This window comes from Castor canadensis, chromosome 16 (assembly GCF_047511655.1).
Source record: "Castor canadensis chromosome 16, mCasCan1.hap1v2, whole genome shotgun sequence".
Lineage (NCBI taxonomy): Eukaryota > Metazoa > Chordata > Mammalia > Rodentia > Castoridae > Castor > Castor canadensis.
This window is the reverse complement of record NC_133401.1, coordinates 57,034,325-57,056,712: the sequence shown is the minus strand read 5'-3', so window position 1 is coordinate 57,056,712 and position 22,388 is coordinate 57,034,325. Positions and strand designations below refer to the sequence as shown.

At 45.9% G+C, this 22,388-nt stretch overlaps 1 long non-coding RNA gene and 1 pseudogene across 8 annotated transcripts in view; both read left to right on the top strand.

Moving 5' to 3' along the window:
• LOC109690284 (uncharacterized) overlaps positions 1-22,388 on the top strand; it is a 92,255-nt gene that overhangs the window by 15,486 nt on the left and 54,381 nt on the right. The window contains exon 3 of one of the 8 annotated variants that reach the window (XR_012442460.1): positions 8,984-20,690. The exons of the other annotated variants lie outside the window; for them this stretch is intronic. This is a non-coding gene — a long non-coding RNA (uncharacterized lncRNA). The remainder of the gene's footprint in view (positions 1-8,983; positions 20,691-22,388) is intronic. 8 annotated transcript variants of the gene reach the window in all.
• Positions 9,354-9,452, top strand: LOC141418308 (U6 spliceosomal RNA; annotated as a pseudogene).

The window sequence follows — 22,388 nt, the reverse complement described above, 5'->3', positions numbered from 1 at the left end:
GTGGGTAATAACATAACCTGCCCCCTAAATTTGTGAGAATTAAAACACGATAATGCATGTAAAGCGTTTAACACTGGCCTTGACACAAACGAATGCTGTAATGATAGTAATTATTGGTATTTACACACATACTTTCACTTAGGAGACAAATGAGATGCCCATTTCATGGGTGAGGAACTTGAGATTCAGACGTTAAAGTTACCTAAGGTTACTTCCCTAACAAGGAAAGGGCGGGGGTTGGAATCCCAGTTCTTATACCAGAACACCATGGGAGGATCCCAGAGAGGCATTCCGGCCTCAGCAGACCCCGCCCACGTGGTGCCGAGCACCCCAGAAAACAGAGGTCGACTGGATGAAGGAGTTCGCGAATGAAGAGTCTCATGGCCAGCTTATCTCCAACGTGCTTGGCGACGGGTGTAAGGTTTCAGGGGTGGAAAGGAGATTAAACTTTGCAGGTACAAGTCCTCCGACACCCATGAGCTAAAATGATGCTCCCAACTTCAGGCGGTAGGAAGAAGGTTGCATTTCCCATTTTAGCGCTTAATAAATAAATCGGGAGGGGTTAAGCAATCTGCTCAGCCCCTTAGTGTGGTTGTGGGGAAACGATCCAGAGGTACTCCAGGGAGGTACTCCAAGGATGCCATTGAGGATGAGTCATTCAGTGTTCCTCTTCACCTGGAAGGGCGGACTGGGAGCGAGTCCCCAAGCACAGGTGAGGGGCGTGAGTGCAGTGTGGGCGAGCTTACTGGGTCGCTCGGGTGGCATGAGGCAGCCCAGGGTTAGAAGATGGGCTCCTCTAGACTGGGGCGCGATTTAAAGGGCGGGGAAGAGGGAAAGGCCTGCAGTCACGTGGCTAATCTCCCCCACCAGGAGTGAACGCAACGCAGTAGGGTTGCTGATGCTCCTTACTGGGCTAGAGGAGACCCTGCAGCAGGTGGGAGTCAGAATGAACATGAGCCGCATTGGAAGGCAGCTCCACCCTAGAGCAAACTCTCTTCTGTCTTCCTGTGGCTGCAGGGCTGCCTTACCCTATTCTCAGCCTCGCGTCCAGGCTCCCTCCGCTGGAAGGGATGCACTTGCTCATGCGGGCTTCTTGACTGCATACCCCGTTGTTTACCTGCCACCCCCGTGGGTACTTCCTTCTGCATCCCCAGCCCCCAGGAGACCCTTAGCTAGCCACATCACTGGGACGAAATGGCCGCCTGTGTCCAGTACCTACAGTATCCCAATAGTATCCATTCCCAATGAACCCACAAACAAAATCTCAGGACAATCTTGTTTGCATAAGATAGGAGTTCAGGACCAAAAGTTCAAGCAATGTGTTCCAGATCGCACAGCTTGTATTTGGAGCCTCCGTTGGGACGTGGAAGGTCACAGTTCCAAGGCAGCCTGGGCAAACAGTCCAAGGCAGCCTGGGCAAACAGTCCAAGGCAGCCTGGGCAAATAGTCCAAGAGACCTTATTTCGAAAAAGCCCATCACCAAAAAGGGCTGGCAAAGTGGCTCAAGGTGTAGGCCCTGAGTTCAAATGCCATACCAAAAAAAAAAAAAAAAAACCCAAGAGACTCAATGATACAAACCTTTAAAACCAATTGAGGGGTGCACAGTTGTAATCCCAGTTACTTGGGAGGCAGAGATAGTGGTGCATGTCTACTTTCCCAGCTACTCAGGAGGTGGAGGCAGCAGGATTTCAGCCCAGGCCAGCCCTGGCATAAAAGACCCTATCTGAAAAATAAACTGAAAGCAAAAGGACTTGCGGTGTGGCTCAAGTCACTGAGACCTTGAGTTCAATCCCCATTACTGCCAAAAAAACCCCAGAAATTAGGGAATTATGTAAGTGGTAAGATATGAAATCAACATGAAAAAATCAATAGCCTTGTTGACCTCCAATAATAATAATCATAAATATGTATCAGAGGAAAAAATAAATTTGCAAAAGCAAAGCAAAACAAAATATCTACATCAAAATTTCAAAACAAAATTATACATCTACAAATAGTATAACCAAAAACATGCAAGACCTTTATGAAGGCAATCATAAAACTTTACTGATTTTTTTTTTTTTTTTTGGCAAAAAATCCTAGGGTGTTGTGCATGCCAGACAAAGCACACTACCACTGAGCTACACCTCTAGTCCCAGGATTTAAAAATTGTTTTAAAATCATTTGAATTATGGTGAGATATATCACAATCCTGGGTGAAAGATGTCAGTTATTCCTAGTTTAATCTATAAATGCAAAGAAATCCAATCACAACATCACCAAGGTCTTTTGCAGAATTTAATGCACTTCTAGAATCATATAGAAGAGTAAAGAATAGTCAAGAATTTTATGAAACTGGAAGACCAGAAGGAACATTTGTCCTACCAAATAATAAAGACAGTCTAAAGTACAAAGACTTACTATATATAATCAAGAAAATATTGTCTTTTTTTTTTTTTTTTGGCGGTACTGGGGTTTGAACACAGGGTCTCACACTTGCTAGGCTTACTAGGCAGGCACTTTATCTCTTGATATACTCCAGCTCTATAATCTAGAGAATATTGGAATATTGTCTTGGTGAGAGATTAGACTACATAGTTAGCTGAAATCAGGCAGGTAGAGTCAAGATCAAGGGTCTCCAGGAAACTTGCATTATAACCTGAAATGCCAACAAATGGGCGAGATGACACCATTCCCCTAACACCTATTTACCTGGCAAATTCCCCCTCCCTCCTTACTCAAGTAGGTGGGAAAGAAGGAAGGTGGGAAGGGCCTAAATGAGAACTGGTGAGACCATGGTCTGATGAGAAGGCTGTGAGCATGGCCAACCAGAATGCTGCTCATTTAATTATCATAGAAAATGGGCTATTCCCACTTCCAACAGCAAACAGGTTAAAAACCCCCAGACCCAAAATTCACAGGTGCCCTGCTCAGGACCCCTCTCTGCTTTGTCCTTTCTCTTAATAAACTTGTCTACACTCTCACCTCTGTTGGCCTTTAATTACAGTCATCTCATTCATGAGACAAAGAATCAAGAACCCTAGCCAGCGTGGCAGGCCCTGATCTCACAAAAAGATTCTGGTTTCATTGGGAAGACATACTAGGGAAGAGCAAGGCATAAAGAAAACCTGTCTTCAAACTTCATCACTTAAGTCATGAAAGAAACACATATGAAAATGAGGCAGATTTTTATACCTATGGAACTAAAGGAAATTAAGAACAGTTTCCATTGTTGGAGGTAAATGGGAAAATACTCTATGCTGCCATGGGAATGAGTCAAACCTGTCAGGACAGCAACTTGGCAATAACACCCTTTAACCTTGAAGTTGCTCATGTAGATTATCCTATGTAATGAAAGGTGTTTATCTATCACAGTAATATTTGTAGAAGGAAGCTGATTAGATGCTGACCAATAAGGGATTGGCAGGCTGGGCCTGGTGGCTCATGCCTGTGATCCCAGCAACTCAGGAGGTAGAGATTGGGAGGATGGCAAAAAGTTGCAAGATGTCATCCCAACAAAACAATTCACTTGTGGTATCTCAGCTATGTGGAAGGAAGGCATAGGTAGGAGGAATGAGGTCTGAGTCCAGTCTCAGAGATCCTATCTGAAAAACAACCAAAAGCAAAAAGGGCTGGAGGTGTGCAACCCTGAGTTCAAACCTCAGTAATGTCAGGAGAGTAAGAGAGAGAGAGAGAGAGAGATTGGTTAAATAAATTTTGGTATGTCTACACAATAGACCATCATAAGCTATTAAAAATGATAATGTGGACCTTATCTCATTGATATATATGATTCATAATATAGGTCCCTTTACAATATACTCAGAAATAACTACTGGTAAAATTTTGCCTAAGTCCTTTTAGCCTTTTTCACATACACACATTATTTTAAGAAATGTAATCATACCATACATTGTAGCTAACATTTCACTTAACTATACTGAATACTATAATTTTTCTGGTTTTTTTTTTTTTTTTTGGTGGGACTGGGGTTTGAACTCAGTGCTTTGTACTTTGCAAACCAGGTACTCTAACACTTGTGCCATGCTTCCGGTCCATTTTGCTCTAGTTATTTTGGAGACAGGGTCTCTTGAAGGATTTCCCAGACTGACTTCAAACCATAATCCTCCCAATCTCAGCCTCTCAAATAGCTAGGATTACGGGCATGAGCCATCGGTGCCTAGCTACTATATTTTTTTCTAAATGTATAAATTAGATTTATGCTAAAACTACTTTTATTAATTTCTAATTTCCCTCATACACTGTTGGTGAGAATGTAATCAAGTGCAACCTCCGTGGAAATCGTCACATGGAGGGTCATCAGAAAGCTAAAGCTAGACCTACCTTATGACCCTGCTATACACTCTTGGGCATATATCCAAAGGAGTGTAAGTCAACAAACAAGAGAGACCCCTGCATGCCCATGTTCATTGCAGCACTGTGTACAATAGCCACGCTGTAGAACCAGCCTAGGTGCCCAACAAGTAATAAATGAATAAAGAAAATGTGGTACATATACACAGTAGAGTATTAGTTCACCATAAGGAAAAACAAAATTATTTCATTTGCAGGAAAATGTATGGACCTGAAGAGCATCATTTTGAGCAAAATAAGCCAAGCTCAAAAAGTCAAAAATTGCATGTTTTCACTCATATGTGGAGTCTAGGCCTAAAGTGACAATAATAATAATAATAGAATGTGAAATGAGTGTAGAAGGGGGAGAATGGGGGGAGGAGTGGAAGCAGAGGGAGGGGGAGGGGATAAGAGAGGGTACTGGGAGGTGAAGAGGGTAGAAGTACAAGTATATGTATGAAGATGGCATGATGAAACCCATCAAATACTGTTTGAAAAGGGGAAAGGAGGGAGGAGGACTAAGGGAATATAATGGAGATGTGAGCTTGTTTAGAGTACATCGTAGGCATCTGTGAAATTTCCACAATGGTTCCTACAAACAAACTAAATAATAAAAGATTTTAATGCTCGCTTGATGCCCGCTGGGGGGAGACAAACACTGATGAGTACTGTCAAAATGCACCCCTTCCTCGACATTCCGGCACTGTCCACTCCCCTTCCACCACACCAGCTGCTCAAAGCATCGCCTTCCTAGAATGCGAGACTCCGAATCTGGGCAGGGCGTTCACTGGGTTCGCCCCGCACCAACTCCTGGGCCGCAGGAAGCAGGTGAAGGATCCAGGATCCTGAACTCTTCTGGCGTGGGCCAGTGTTTATCGCCCCCACCTGGAGGGATTCATTAGCGCGCTGGGAGCCACCAGCCTGACTGTAACCGAGGCCAAGATGATCCTGACTTGCCGGTCCAAACACACCAGGCTCGGAGGTCCCTCCCGCACTTTCCCCGAAGTGGATATGCGGGGGCCAGGGGAGACCCCGAGCTCCACCTGCCAAGCACGCCGAGCACCCTGTGAGTGGGTCAGACAGAACACGCATATATTATTCCCTCATTTCCCACGTGTCCAGCTCCGAGCTGCATTGTGTGTGTGTGTCTAAGGAGCGGCAGAAACAGGGACACAAAATCAGATCAGATTCCAATTGGGTCCTCCAGTGGGTTTCTGGTCTGCAACAGCTTTCTAGTTATAATCGTCCCCCGCTCCCACCCCATAGTAGAACACCTGCTCTTCTGAGTGCCATCCTCCCAGGCTGGGCTAACCCCAGTACCCCTAGCAGGTAAGCAGAGAACAACAGCAAGCCAAAGACACATGAGGTCTTCTGGGAGAGTGAAAAGAGCACTGGACCCATCCTGGGGATGGGTGATCCCAGTTGGCACTCTGGGACCTGTGTCTCTTCCTCCCTGGGAGGGCCTTTCAAGCTCTTACCTTCTGAGACACCCTTTGCTTTGAGCTGTGGTCTCTCCTTGAACTCAGTGTTCTTCCTGGTGAATGGGCTGAATTGTCCCAGTGGACCTTTGTCCAGGGAGGGATGATACCCAGAAGCCTGGGCCAGGCCACTGCTGGGTACTTGTACTCCTCTCAGGCCTGCATAATTCTCACTCAAGTGCTTAGTTTAAGCTAATTTTTTTGGGTAGAAAACTAGTATTTAAAAATTGGGAAGGCCACATACAAATTGCCATCTTCCTTTGTAAAACTGGAAGCTCCACCTGCCTTGGCCTCTTCCTCAGCATGGGACATGAGGACCGTGACCTCTGGTTTGCTGCAGGCCCACCCAGCTTTGAACCCTCACTGCCATGAGGTACCTGGTCCTGTGAGCACTGTGACCTTAGCCTGGGTGGGATGTTTCTCTGAGGAGGGCCAGTATCTGTCTTCCTAGTGCCCAACACTGGGCCTGGAACACAGTAGAAACATAGTAAACATTAGTTGAGTAGATGAATGAATAAACAAATGTGTAACATTAAATCTACATTTACATCCTTCATTCTGGCATTCAAAGCCATTCTTTATTCTGTTCAAAACTGCCTGAAAATGATGGTGACAATGGTGGTAAGTACAAAAATAACGAACCATATATGATTCTGAGGCCCTGTAAAAAAAAAAATCTGTTACTCCTATCAACAATTATTTGTGATATGGAAACTGAGACTTAGAAAGGTGAAACAATTTGTCAGGAGTCTTGCAGCTCCTTACAGGGCAGAGCTGGAGCTATGTCCAAGTCACTTCTGGTCCTGTTCTTTCCACTCACCTCTCCAGCTGTGGTCAGTTCAGGAAACTCAATTCAATTGCAGTCCATTTGACATTCCTGTGCCAGGGAGCCTCTGCTACGCAGTGCACTATGGCAGAGGTGGGGCACAGAGAAAGTTCTGGCCTTACCCTCCAGGGTTCACTATTTTTCTTTTGTGTGGGAATTTCTTTCCAAAATGCATCTCATCAAAATGTTTGCCAAAATGCATCTTTCTAGCCCCAGGACCTCTGGCAGTGGAGCTGGAAACATACATTTTCACTGGCAGCCCCAGGAGATTCTGGTACACCCAGCAGATTTGGGAAGACATTTCCTAATGGGACCAAACAGGGACCTCAGGAAACCCCCCATTCCACTAGGCCTTTGGGCAATGGGCATTGTCCATATGTTTATTCATCCTCTCCCAAGGCACCATGCTCACTTATCAGTGAATGAACCCGACCACACCCTACCTTGGACTTGTCCTTTGGGAGGAGACAGAGGGTAATCAAGATGAAATCCAGGAGGTGCCATGAAAGCCGAACGTGTAGAGGAGTGAGAGGGAATTAGAGGGTCATCCAAGGGGTCCAGACCCTGCTTGGGGCATGAGGCAAGCTGACATCAGAGGGATAGGGATTTAGGAACTGGGGATATCTCCTCCACAAGTGGAGATGTGTGGACAGGACATTAGGAGTAAAGGGAAGAAGATATAGATATAGATATAGATATTGACTTAGTCTGTTTCTGTTGCTATAAATATCTGATACTGGGTAATTTATCCAGAATAGAGCTTTATTTGACTCTGGTTCTTGAGGCTAGAAGTCTTAAGAGCACTATGTCAGCATCTGCCCAACATCTGATGAGGGCCTTCCTACTGCATCAGAGCATAACTTCACATGGAGAGACAGCATGCAAGCCAGAGAGAGCGTTCTTTTATAATAACACCACTCTTGTGCCAGCCAACCAATCCATTAATCCAAGAATGGATTCATCCAGTTATAAGCCCAGACTCTTGTGACCCAGTCACCTCCCAAAAGCCTCATCTCCAAATGCCATTGATATATGACTTTGGGATTAAGTGTTTGCAGGAGATAAACACCAAGACCACAGCAAACATATAGACATAGAAACAGATTTCCTATAAAGAAGTGACTCACAGGATTATGGAGGTTGACAGTCTGTGATCTGCAGTTGGCCAGCTGGAGGCCCAGAAGAGCACATGGTCTGGATCCACAGGCCCTAGGGCCAGGACACTGATGGTGTCCAAAGGCAGGAGAAGGAATGTCACAGAGTCAGGCAGAAAGAATTGTTTTTTCTTTTTGTTGTTTTGAGAGGGTCTCACTATGTAGCCCAGGTTGGCCAGCCTCAAACTCATGATCCTCCAGCTTCAGTCTGCCAAGTGCTGGGATTATAGACACATGCCACTAGCCCAGTCAAGAATTTTTCTTACTCAGCCATGTGTTCTACTCAGTCTTCTAGCAGATTGTCTGAGGCCCATCCACAGTGGGAGGGCTGGCTGCTTTACTCAGTTCACCAACTCAAATTTAATCTCATCCAGAAACCCCTCAGAGGCATACCCAGAAAAGATGTTTAACCAAAGACTTTGGCATTCTGTGGCCCAGTCAGGATAACACATAAAATCAGTCATCACAGTGCAGTTGGGCAGTGTGACAAAGCTCTGTCTTCTTTTATCCACATGGGAAGAGAATCAAGCTGAGAAGGGGCAGACAGGGCATGCCTCCTCCTTGCCAGTGCACTCACTCAGGCTGTGACTAAGGAGGATCTTGGGCCTCCAGTTACCACTGTAAATCTCTCCTGTGGCCCACATGGCCCCTTGGAAGCCATGCTCATCCTCCTGTTTTCCAAGAAGCCCACTGTTAGGGTGCTGTCCTCAGGCAGGCCAGAGAAGTCCTGGTCGCTCCCAAGGCCCTTTTGGGACATTTATGAGGTGCTTTTGAAGGAGGGGATGGCCCCAAACCCCGAAGGAATGTTAATTGGCTAAAGCTGTTGCTCATGCTTCTGCTTGGATGGAGTTATTACCATTTTATTTTTATTTGTTTTCCCCAGAGAAGCCCGGGTTGGGCTAAGTGGACTGAAGCAGCCTCTTGCACTGGAGCCAGAGATAGAAAGAGGCTGGGGACAGGGCAGGGGTGTGACTGAAGGGCATGCAGGACTCTTAGCTGGTCCCAACTCCCACTCAGTTTCTTCCTGTTGTAAGGGTTTCCACTCAGGTCAGGGGTGAGGAGAAGCGTCTGGAAAGGCAGCGAAGAGCAAAGGCTAAAAGCATGGCTTTGGTGTCAGGGTCCAAAGCTCTCCTTAGCTTTGTGAGCCCAGGGAGGTAATCCAGTGTCTATTAAAATAGCATTGGCCTTTCTAGGCTATCTGGAGAGAAAAGAAGACAACGTGCCTACCCAGCACCCAGGGCTACGATGATCACAGGAAAGGCCGTCTTCAGGCCAAGGTTTGAAAACATCTTGTGGGTGAGTCACAGCTGGCAAGACCAGAGGGTCTGTTGTGCCATCCATCCAGATAAAGAAACCAGCCAGGACAGGGAAGGAGATTGACACAGGGCCCTCTGCAGCCTTTTGCTAGTCTGGGCCCTGCTCCATTGTGGTCACTTGAGTCTGAGGGAATCAGCTCCCAGAATGTGAGGGAGGGGCACATGGATAAAGCAGCAGGAGAGAGATCCAGTGGGGAGGCAGGGAGTGGGTCTGGGCTGGAATTTGCCACAGAGATTCCTCATGTGCTTGCTTTAGCAGCATAGATAATAAAATTGGAACCAGAGAAGGCTAGCATGGCCCCTGAGCAAGCATGACATGAAAATTTGTGAAGTGTTTCATGAAAAATAAATAGTAAAATAAAACAAACAAACAAAAAAACCAAAAAGATCCCTCAGTTCAAACCCTCAACTCACTTCCAGGTCAGAAAAATGTTCTTGAGCCATGATAGACTGCTTCCTTCTTCCCTCCTTCCCTTTCTCTTCCTCCTCCCTCCCTTCACCCTTCCTTCTCTAGCTGACTCCATAAGTATTTTATCCATTTACCCGCTATGGGTTGGATACTGTGCTAGACCTCTTCCTCCATTATTTCTGGGCCCGTAATGAGCTGTTCTGAGCTTCTAGTAATCAAAACCTGACTAAAGTTGTTCAAACAAATTAGTATTTTTATCATGGTGGTCCTGGGAATTGAACCCAGGGCCTCCTACACACTAGGCAAGTGCTCTACCACTGAACTACATTCACAGTCCAAGAAATTGGTTTTTATTTAATTAAATTGGCATTACATTAACACATAATGAGTTATCTAGAGCTGAGAAGTCTGTGACTGGCATGGCTAGTCCGCAACATAATCTAGAGGGTCCGTCCTCTCTGCCATCTTTCGTATGTGGCCTCCATCCTGAGCTACTTCCTCGTCTAATATGGAGCTCCGGTCATTTCAGCTGAGCCCTAACATTATGTACAAGAAGGAGGAGAGCAGAGGCATACCCCTTATCCTAGCCAGTTGCCTTTTAATAACTTTTGCTTAGATTTGTCAGCCCCCTCTATGTGAAAAGAGAGCTGGGAAATGCAGGTTTTCAACTGAGGCACATTGAAAATTATGGTTCTGTTACTAAGGAAGAGGGGAGAACCCATCTTGGATAATGGAGTAAGACAGCAGATTTGTTATCCCACCTCAAATGATCTTTGCTGTACTACCTTGGAAATGTCTCGCCCCCTTACCCTGCCAGGAAATGGATGGGTGTCCCCCATAATCTTAGCCAAGGCCTCCTCTTCACTTCAGTGACAGTCCCTGTCTATTTCCACATAGTGTTCCAGAAGGGGGACCAAAATTGTCAGCCCCACGATGGAACTATTAAAAGATGCTTGAAATTTATGAAACATAAGTTGCTATGCAAGAGTATAAAAAAACATTTGCATCAAGAATCAAAAGCAGTTGGGCATGGTATTGCCTGCCTATAATCCTAGCACTTGGAAGGCCGAGGCAAAAGACCCATGAGCTCCAGGCCAGACATAGCAATACCCTGTCAAAAAAAGAAAGAAGAAAGAAAAGTAAAGAAAGAAAAGGAGATCTGTTGCCTGCCGTCTCACAGGGTATTCTCCTGCTGCCCTCCAGGCAATCAGTGGCCTGGCACCCATTCTTCCCTTGTTTCCCTGATGCCCAGCAGCTCACTGGCATTGGCTTGGTGTTCTAGGTGAGGTGTTCCAGCAATTCTTGCATTCATCTTGGCTGAAAAAGGTATTCTTGATATGAATTCTGCCAATTCTCAGAACACTTCTGGGATCTTCATGTTTCTAGGAAGAAACTAAAGCCTAGAAATTATAAAGGTAATAATCATATTAATAACTAGTAATTTATTGAGCACCTACTGTGAGTCAGCCACACAGCCAAGGCCTTTGCATGTAGCCATCCAGTCAATATTATTGAAGGCTCACTTTGTCAGGCACAGGACTGGGTGCTGAGGGAGAGAATGGAAGATTCTCAACATATGGAGCTGAGTTGAGGTTGGACTGAGAGAGACACAGGGAAACAAGCAAATGAGTGTGGAATTGCAAACTGAATAAAGGGTTGGGCAACATTAGAGAAGGAGTGGAACTCTCTAGGGAGGTCAGGTAAGTGGTTTCAGTTGACCCCAGGAAGGTCACCTCCCCTTTGGTAGAAGAGGAACCGAGGCTCCGATGGGCAAAGTAAGGAGATAAGGACCTCAGCTACTGAGTGGAGGAGGCTGGGTGTCAATTTTGTTCTTCTGTAGTTGGCACCTGCTCTGTGCCTGGTGGGTGCAACCCCAGAGGCCCCTCTAGCCCCACATGGGTGCCTGGTTCACAGTCACTAGGGACTCCTGGATCTGCCTGATACTCCTTCCTTCCCAGCTGTTTCCAAACCAGCCAGGAGATCTGCAGGGGCCTGGGAACCACAATGGGCCCCTAGGCATTGTGGCAAATTTCTCAAACATTGAGTGTTTCTAGTGTGACCACAAATTCTAGATGCCGTCACACCAGCCACCTCACAATGGTTCTCTAGCCATTAATTAATTCTCCAAATTAATACATTTCTTAGGAAGTTCAATAAAAAAAAACAGGCCTTACCTCACTGGGGGGAGGGTCTCATCAAAAGCAGCTCTAGTTTTCTACCAGTTCTGGGGCCAGTTGTGTATGTTAAAGTGGGTAGGATGGGGTGTCTGGGGTGGGGGTGTCTCCCATCAGCTTGTGTGGCTCCAGATGGGAAATGCCCTGCTCCCAGGAGGGAGAGCCCCTTGTCCCTGAGGTCTTCCTCTGGCCCCCTGACCATGGAGTACAGCATCATGGGGCCTACAGCATTTAACTCACTGTCTAGTCTGTGCCTTAGTCAGGGTCCCCACCGAACAAGACCAGGAAGCAAAAGCCTTTTCTACCCAGAGAGCTTCAAGTTAGCTCAACTCAGTTCTTTGTTTTTAAAGTTTTTTTAATCATGAAAATTCCCAAACATTCAAAAAGAGAATGCAACTGAAATCTATGCCCAGCTTCAACAACCATGAATGTTTTGTCACACTTATTTCATCTATCCTACCTATCTTTAATGTTTTTTTGAGTATCATAACGCAAACCTCAGACTTGGTGTGTCACCAACAGATTCATTTGTATGCATCTCAAAAAAACAGAGAAGCAGTTTCTTACACAGTGTAGTCGCAAAGCAGTGATTACACTTACCAAAATTAAAAGTTCCTTGATGCCATTTAATACTCAAGTCAATTTAAAATGTTCCTAATTGCCAAAAAATAAAAATGTGTTTACAATTGGCTCTGATGAATGAAGGTCCAAACACAGTATACTTGCACCCAGGCTGTCTGACTCCAGGGCCTGTGTGTTCTGTTCAAAGAGCTGACACTCCATGAAGAAAGATGAGATATGGAACACACTGAAGTGGGATAAGCCACCAGACTCACTGTCATGCTGTGAGTGGGCATAGTGTGATGGATATTGATATGGATGAATGACCTAGATAGGCTATGAGTAAAAAATAATCATTTATGTAAAATAAAATCCCACACATGGTATTCTATCTTTTTGGAGCAGGTATACATTTGTAAATACCGTGACACACATCTGGAGAAAACGTGCCCAAAACTGGGCCTTATTGTCAAGGGGATTTGGGGCTTGATTGCAATGTTGTCAGTTTTTACAAGGAAAATGTGTTCATAGTTTTAAAAGACATCATGGAATGCTACATGGGCTAAGAGAGAAGGGTAAGCCCAAGAGTGCTCTCTGGGTGCCCAAGCCAGTCAGGAGACAGTATTTAGGATGGCTTTTGGGAGGATGGAGCAGGAGCTGGATTTAGAAAACAAACAAGTGTTAACTAGACAGAAACTTGGATGAGAATGTTCCAGGCAATGGGAACAGCATGTGCAATGACTGGGAAGGGTATTGATGTAGTGTGAACTAGCACCCAGTTAGTCCTCCTTAAAGTATAGAGTGTTAGATGTGAATTTCCATGTCTTGCTACAGAATCTATGGTAGGCCTAAGAATCAGCATTTTGACAGACTCCTTCAGTCCAATTACTTTCTTTTTGTTAGAACAATTCAGCAAAATAAAATTCTCATTTATTGCTGGATAACATTGTTTCACACCTACATCAAACAGGTCAAAACTAACTGAATAAATAAATAGACAGCATCTCCATGAACAAAAAAAGCAAAAGAAAAGAAAAGAAACTTTACGTCTGACCTTTTCACCCATCTCATACAAACCAAGTACTTACAGTACAGCTAAGCATATTTACTGGAATACTCAGAATAGGATTGTTTTTCTGTTGTTGGTTTTGCTTTTTTTAACAAGTTTTTTTTTTCCCTCCCTTCTTTGAGATTATAATAGATATGGTTGCACCACAAGTACAGTCAGAAGTAGGACAGAGAATGCTCTGAGGCTCAGTGGCTCAGCTGAGATCATTAAAAATAGCTGACCACACTGGGTTCCAGAGGCTTAAGCCTGAAATCCTAGCTACTTGGGAGGCTGAGATCGGGAGGATCTAATTTCAAAGCAAATAGTTGGAGAGACCCCATCTCCAAAATAACCAGAGCAAAACGGACTGGCCATTTTGCTGTGCAAGTGTAAAGCCCTGAGATCAAACCCCATTGCCACAGCTCCCCCCCAAAATAGTGAGCTACTAACAGTACATACAAAAATATAAAATGTAAATAAAAATATAAACAAATTTTCCTTTTTAGACTACTTTTAAGCAGAGCCATGGAAGTTTGGGTATTCCCTTCCCTGTTGCAAATTCACATCATGGTTTTGTCAGGGTGGGGAGTGCATGTCACCTATGGTGGCTGCCCAGTAGCATGTGGGCCTCTCTACGTAATGAGTGAGGTCACAGCAGCCTTCTTTAGGATTAACTTTCCTTTTTTTTTGCTGTCTACTCATTGGTCTTCTTCTTTTTGGGTCATCCTCCCCAGCTGCCTCAGCCTCCTCATCTTCACTGACTGTGTTCTCATACTCACTGTCCCCTCCTCTTCCTTGTCCATCTCCTGCTCTTCATTTTCCTCACTGGTGTTGGTTTCTCACAGGGGCATCCATTCTCTGCCTTCTCCACAACTTCAAGTCCTAGGTGATGTCCCCAACCACTGGGGACATGTGGTGGCCAACACAGGAGGTACTGGGTACCCCTGGCCAGAAGGCAGCAGCTGGCAGAGGTGGCCACAGGAGCAGGCAGAGGTAGCTTTCAGGAGGTCCCTGTGAGGAGCTGAAAGGACACCTAGAGGTCATTCAGTTCAATCTCATCATTTTCATCAGAAGGAAACGTGGACTCAGAAAAAGGCAGGGACCTGCCAAAGCAAGGCCATCAGTGACTGCAAGGGAGTCCCCAGCCCTGCGCACTCCATCCATTACATTTTCCTAGTCACTCTCCCTACTGAAGTTTCTATGATCCAAGCTTTCATGACACCACAGGTTGGTAGGGGTGGGGGTATTGTCACAGTTCCATTATCTACTGAGAGTGTTTGGTGGCCAGGCATAGGAGGCATTCCACGCTGTTTAGATTTGTAACAATCCCATGAGATGGTATTAATGTCCTGTTATCTCTTAATCAGAAGCCAAGGCTCAGTGCAGTCACCATGTGTCTGATCTCACAGCCCTATGTGCTGGGCGGTCCCTGTGACTGACGCCAGGGAAGGAAGCATGACTACACTTCATCACATTTTTTACCACCTAAATATGATTAATAAGCCAAGAACTTTGTCCAGGGAAATGTAAATGTAAAAGATAACATGCCATGACATACAGAAAGCTTCAGGCTGTGGGTAGAGGATGAAGAGCTCATGTTCTATTCTTGTACCAACTGGCTATGTGACTTCTGGGATGTTCTCCCTCTCTGAGGCTCAGTTTCTTCCGTTTTGAATTTAAATAGTACTTTATTTTTATTATAAAATTTTTTGTTAGGGTATATTCGTTAAGGGGGAAGTTCATAGTGAAAACTCCGATTAGGCGTATATTGTACGTTGGTTAGATCATCCCCATACTGTCTCCCCCTCAACCTCCTCCCCACCCCACTTAAAGCAATTGCAAGAGGTTTCTTAGTTCTGTTTCATATAGGTATATGAAGTCCATCAACCATGTACCCTCCCCTTAATCTTTCCTTCCACCTCCCACTAGTACGCCCCCCACACACTGAAACTATTTTATAGTCCTGTATTTCATTATAAATATTTAAGTTGCTGTTCAAAGGGATTTCTCTACGTATCCCTGCTGTGGGTATACTTTATTTTGGTCCATTCACCTCTTTGCATTACTCTCCCGTACCCCTTTACCTCCCAACCCCCCCTTTTCAAAGCTTTAAATATACATCCTTATATCCTCTACCTTCACAGATGTTATGTTTTACAGTATTACTGATGCTCTATCATTCTCTTTTCCTTTCCCTCTTTCCCCAAGTTCCATAGAGTAGTTCCACTACTACAAAGATGTTTATACACAATGGAGTTCTACTCAGCCATAATGACAAGTGGTTTGAAGGTAAATGGATGCAACTGGAGGACATCATGTTAAGTGAAGTAAACCAGGCTCTGAAAGATAAAGGCCACATGTTATCTCTCATATGTGGAAGATAGATCCAAAAGATAAACACATACACAAAAACAAGCATGATCATGTACAAACTCAGATGTAGAACATGTTAGCAAAAGAGGCTCAGTTTCTTAGGGAAGGATTTCTAAACTTGGATAAGCTTCAGAGTCACTGGCAGAGCTGGTTGAAAAACATTTTCTGTAGTGACAAGGGCAAGTCTCTAGAACAGGACATTGGATGAAAGAAGCAGAAATAACCAAGCATGTACATTCTTAGTCCATTCATGCACAATCCCTAAACAGGCAAAACTAAACTAGCATAAGAAGTCAGGACAGTGGTAACCTTTGCTGGGAGAAGAGAGGGGCATGACTGGGAAGTGGAAAAGGAGATTTGGGGATGGAAAGTGTTCTCTTTCTTGACCTGGGTGATGGCCACATGAATATGTTCACTGTATGGAAACTACCTCTTGAGAGCTTTTTATTGTGTGTATTCTACTTCATAATAAAAAGAACCTTAAAAAGCAAATTCCTTAGTCTTACTAGAAGTTACTCTCACATTTGTGCTATTAGCAAATTCCCCAGGAGACTCTCACAGAACCACGCAGGGTTGTTTGGGAGAATAAAATATGTATGTGTAAGTATATGTATGATCTATACTACAACTTTGTTTTTGAGAAATGTTTTTCAAGTTCTGCAGCCCTTTTCCACCAGAGGGTGCTGGTCTCATCAAATGCCATTTAATGCAAGGCCTGGAAGCTAAGTGGTTTCATGGGTAGGTTTGTGTTGGGTTTGTGTAGTGATCACCTTTAGAGGACCATGGGAAAATGGACAACCAGAGGGTCCTAGCTGAAGGGCTGCTTGGGGTTCTATATTGCCCTCTAGTATACAGGAGAGGAAACAGAGACCCAGAGAAAAGGGGATTTCTCATGGTCACAGCCTGAGGCACACTTGAATTAGGTTTCAAGCATGGCTTGGCACACAAGGCTCTTCTTCCTCCTGTGTGCTGTAAAGTTGCTTCCCTTCCTCTTTGGAGAGACCAGTGCAGAGTGGTATAAAATGAGCTTCACAACCTTATTTATTGCAGTTCACCTGGGCATCTTGCTACTATTAATTCAGACACAGAATTCAGGGCTGGGGCCTGAGAGTCTGCATTTCTCATGAGCTCCTGGTGCACTTAGTGCTTTGGCCCACAGGCCGTGCCGAGCCTGGAGAGGGGGCAGCAACAGCAGGCTAGACCAGGAGTCTGAAGAACTCAATACTTCTTTTACAAATTAAGGTCTAACATAGCAAAATTCACGTTTAAAAAAAGTAGTTCTGTAAGCATAGTTCTGTGAATTTTGATACATGCAAAAGTTGTGCAACCACCACCACAATCAAGATGTAGAATCATGCCTGGTGCTGCTGGCTTATACTTGTAATCCTAGCTATTTGGGAGGCTGAGATTGGGAGGATTGTGGTTCCTGGTCAGCCTGGGCAAATAGTTTGAGAGACCCCATTTCCAAAACCACCAGAGAAAAATGAACTGGAAGTGTGGCTCAAGTAGTAGAGCACCTGCTTGGTAAGCATGAAGCCCTGAGTTCAAACCCTGACCCCACACAAAGAAATGTAGAATCGTTTCCTTACCACCCCAAAATTCCCTTGTGCTCTTTTGTAATCAGCTTCTCTGCCCATCCCCCTTTCCCTTACATTTTGCCCTTTCCAGATGTTTTATAAATGAAATCATAGTTCGTAGTCTTTCAAGACTTCTTTCATTAATCATAGTATATTTAATATCAATCCTTTTTATAGCTGAATAGTGGTCCACTGTATGACTATGGCACAGTTCATCCATTCATCAGTTGAAAGACACGGGCTGTTTCCAGATTTTGGTGATAACAAATAAAGCTACTACAAAGATTTGTGTATAGATTTTTTGTGAACAGACGTTTTCATTTCACTTGGTAAATAATTAGAAACGGGATTGCTGGGTTTTACTGGGGTGGGTTGTGTTTAATTCCATGAGTAAACTGCATTCCAAAGTGACTGTACCATTTTGCATTCCCCTCGGTGACAAATGAGTTCCTGTTGCGCTGTGTCCTCACTAGCACTTGATTTTGTCAGCTGTATTGTGCAGTCTTGGCTGTTCCAGTAGCATAGTGGAATCTCACTATGGTTTTCATTTGCATTTCACTGTTGACCAATGAGAAGCACCTTTTCAACTTGCTTATTTGCCATTCATACATTATCTCTGCTGAAGTGTCTGCTTAAATCTTTTGCCCATTTTAAATTTGGATTGTTGGTATTCTTATTGACTTTTGCAAGTTCTTTATTTATGTTGGTTGAAAGGTATTTATCAGATTTATGATTTGTAAAAATCTTCCAGTGTGTGGTTAGTTTTTCATTCTCTTAACAATGTCTTTTGGAAGCAAAAGTTCTAAATTTCAATAAAGTCCAATTTATTAATTTTTCCTTTTATGGATTGTGCTTCTGGTGTCTAAGTCTTTTCGAAAGGACTTAGGTGAAGACTATTCTACTAATTGGCAGTGTGATTTTGAGCAAGTGACTTCCCCTCTCTGAGCTGGTTTATCTCCAGCTTACAAGGACACAGTTTAGAGGTACTAAGCACCCCTCAGCTGTTATTTTAAATATAAGTGGCATCCTAAGAATAATCATATTAAGGGCCTTATAATAAGAATAATTATTAGTCCCCTTTTCTGAGCATTTTGCAGGTACCAGGCATAAAGTCTCCTCACTTCAGTGCATTATCTCTTCTCATTTGCCATCTTCTTATGGAATTAAGCATTATTACTACTAAGTACTATATTGTTCTCAGAGGCAGACCAGAGGCCCAGAAGGCATGTGTGCAAAGGAACCTGCTAGTATTCAAACAATGGCACCTGCCTACCAATCACAAGGTCCTGAGTTCAAACCCCAGTACCACCAAAAAACCAAAAACCAAAACAAAACCAGAAATAAAAAAAAAACTTTGACCAAACGTTAACAGTCTAATGGCAGTGATAGAGGTATGATGTGATTACAGGTGAGCAGTCCCATTTGAATTGGCTGATAAGTTGGATGAGCATGTGGTGAGGGGTGAGTAGATGGTGGGGACATGGGCTCCTTCACAGGCCTGTGGGAAGGAAGAGGGACAGAGGGAGATTGGTGGGAGGAAAATTAGAGCCAGAAAATTCTTAAAATCCTTGTGTCCACCTGTTTGTCACTGGAGCCCCTCAGACCCTGCCTTGATGGTTTGGAAAGGACCGAGAATCACTATTATCGAAGTGTGGAGGGAGTTTGGGGAGGCTGGGATGGAAGCCAGATAGGCTCACTGTGCACAGAGGGCGTGCCCATGTGAGTGTGCAATGTGTACACACGAGTGTGCGAAACCGTTCACTACTCAGCAGAAGTGAGAGTCCACATCTGTGATGCTGCGTGTGGCAGGACAAGTGCTCTGAGCCATCGAGGAGAGTAGCTCTCTGTAACAGTCTGTGCTGTGATGAGTGCGATTGAGAGTGAGCCTGGTGCATGCCTGTATGGGTTGCGTGTGTTGTCTTTAATTCAGTCGTTGGGTGCTGAGATGGCCAACAGCATTCACGACCTTTCCGCCCTGCAGAATCTGACATTACAGAGAGGGGAAAACATTCAACAAATCAGGCCAGAAAACCCCACCAAATTCCTGGGTGCATGGGTCTAGAAGTATGTGGGGTTAGTGTGTGTGTGTGTGTGTGTGTGTGTGATAGGTGGCACTTTAGCCTGAGAGCCTGATCTCCCTCGTTCTGTGGACACAAAGGTGTCTGAAAATCAGTTGTGGATCTGGCCTTGGGGAGGGGTCGAGCCCTGGTCAGGTCTTGAATTCCAGGATATGGAATTCCTGGGTCGAGGGTCCAGTCACTCTGGGATAGTTCATCCACAGGGAACACATCCACAGGGAACAGAATGTAGTTAGCTCTACACTGGCCCCTCATGTCCATATGGGACCAGCCATATGAATGCATTTGTCCTCCGTTCTCCAGGACTCTCTGCAAGTCCCTAAATGCAGAGGTGGAGGCTGAGGGAGACTACCATGACTGATGGTGATGGTGGGGCCCACAGAGTTAAGGGACCTGGAGCATCCTGCAGCGTGAGGGGCAGCTCTAGTCCTCCACCCAGGTCAATATGCATCATTTTGCTACTCAGCCAGGAGGTGGCACTAAAGGCCAGGGCTAGGAAGGCCTTGGGTTTGGACTCTAGAGAAACAGCAGGTAACAGGTCTACTTGCTGTAGGATTGTAGATGTGCTGAAGCCTTTCTTGATTAATTAATCCTCCCATTATCTTGTTCAGTGTCCCATTCTACAGATGAAGAAACTGAGGCTCAGAGATGATTTCTAAGTAACTTCTCTACATTCACCCAGCTTGTGTGGCAGGACCATGGCCCAAGCAGAGTGTAGAGGTCAAAACGAGGCTCACATCCACCCCTCATTGTACAGGGTGAAGAAGAAGGCTGAGCGCTGTCCGGGTCTGCCTGGGAGTGGGCTGCAGGCAGGCTATGAGTTGGTTGCTGGTGTGAGCTGAGGGGCAGAACTGCCTTTATGGCAAGAAAGGGTAGGGTCCTGGTGTGAGGGGGTCTGAAGCCAGGCCCAGGCTTTGCTGTCCAGGGCCTCCCAGTCTTCACCACAACCCACCATGTGGTCTTGGACTTGGGGGCAAGGGGAGGGCAGTGCTGTGCTCCAGCCCTCCAGGGCCTTGACATCCCAGCTTCTTCCTACAGATGTCCCAGTACAGCTCTCTGGGGAACTCCTTTCCACCAGACGGGAAGTCCTGGCAGTCACCCCAGGGCTCTCACGTGGCCAGGTGCAGAATCACCTCCTCCAAGCCAGCCCTGGGGCTTGAGGCTGAATCCACAATGTGAAGAACAGGGCAGGGATCTTGGCTCAGCTACCCCAATCTCCCAGCCCAAGTCCAGCCAGAACCTAGGGTGGTGGCTGGACAGACATACCATCCTCATCCTTTCACTCCACAAACCACTGCTGAGTCCTGCCAGGCATGGCGGCGGCCTAGGCTTTGGAGCAGAACCAGAGGAATAGCAGCACTCAGGTAGGGACTTCAGTCTGATTGAAAGATGAAACATAGATGATATGAGAGGAGGGTGTGGAGTAGGTGGTCAGGAACCTTTTCTGGGATATGACGCTGGAGGGCAGGCCTGGAGGAGGGCTCTCCTGAATGCCAGGGAAGGGGACTCCATGCACAGGAAGAGTCTTGTACCCAAGTCCCAGAACAAGGGGTGAGAGAAAAACGAGGGGAGGTGGGAGCATCCCTGAGCCAGGGCTGAGTTTGGAGAAGCAGGCTACAGATTTATGCCAGGTGGAGGGGAAGGCCCTGCAAGATATTCCTATTTGGCTTTACTTTCTGATTGCTGGTGGATCCCTTCCTGAGGGTCCTCTCCTCTCCCCACCACCTGCAGCTGAGAACCCTGGGGCATAGCTGGTAGCCAGGGCTGCTGACCCTGGCTCAGTGTGCAGGTCTGCAGGGTTAATCCCAGGCCTGGAGCCCAAGCCGATTAGCAGTTCTGGCCACTCCCTGGTGATAAACTCCCAGGCAGAGGAGGAAGCTAGGCTCAGCGGGAAAGTGGAGAAATCAAAGTTGCAGCAGGGAGAGCTCAGGAGCACCTCAGGAGGGTTTATCCCCGTCTAAGGTGGCAGTTTCCGGGGTAAAGCCAGCTATAGCCTTATCCCTCAGTGGGCCCTCACTCACCACTGTTTCAGTAGGGCCCCATGGAATTTTTTATGGAGCCCTGTCTAAGAAAGAGAAAAGCTGAGGGCTTCAGAAGGGGCCCTGTGTCATTGGTAAGGCCTGAGCTACACAAGCTGCTTGGTAAGGCGTTAGCCCTGTGTGAAAAGCCTGGAAGGTAATGTAGTGAGCAGGAGAATGTCTGTTGCAGGTTTCCTGGTGTCCAGTCCGGAGCTCTTTCTACCACCCCATCTAAGAATACAGCTGCCCCTTCTCCTTGCAGAGCCCTTCCCAGTCTTGGGCCACAGGGGAGGTAGGGGACAGGGGACAGGGGGTAGTAGCACAGGGCGCAGCAGACGTGAGCCATCTGAGGAGGGACGGGCTCATTTTAGGGCAGCTCCTTGTTAGGGACAGGATCCTGGGTGGCCAGGACCTGCAGCTGCCTATCAGAAACTGAATGGCACATTCTGAATGGGTGTGGGTGGCGGGGGGGGGGAGGGAATTAGGAAGTGGAGCAGGGCCTCAAGGACTTGGCTAAGGACCAGAATCCCCAGAAACTTGTTAAAATGCTGGTCAGGGGTCCAATCCAGACCTGCAGAATCTGCATCGCCAGCAGTGGGGCCAGGAAGCTACAGTATACACATGTGCCAAACTCTGGGAGACAGAGCACAAGCCACTGGTTTAACCGTCAGCCCCAAATCCTAGGGTTTTTGAGGGCTTGACTTTTCCTTACAGATGTGTCTGGGGGTCTAGGGGAGAGGCCATTTGCCTACATCCACAGTGTGGCAGTCTCAGCTCTATCCAGAATGGCTCTAGAAAGACACTGGGGTGTCGGGGTGGGGCAGACTGGGCCAGGGTCAGAGTCTTGCCTTTACGACTTAGACAGGGACCATCTCAGGTCTCCCTTTCTTCATGTCTAGAGAGGAGGTGCCGAGATCTGTCGCAGGGAGTTATGAAAGCAGTTACTCTCCTGGCCACCTCCAGAAAACTGTGCTGTGTACTGATAGTCCTGGAGGTGGACCACTGTTCCTGGTAACAGATGAGGAAACTTGGGTCCTAGGGGTT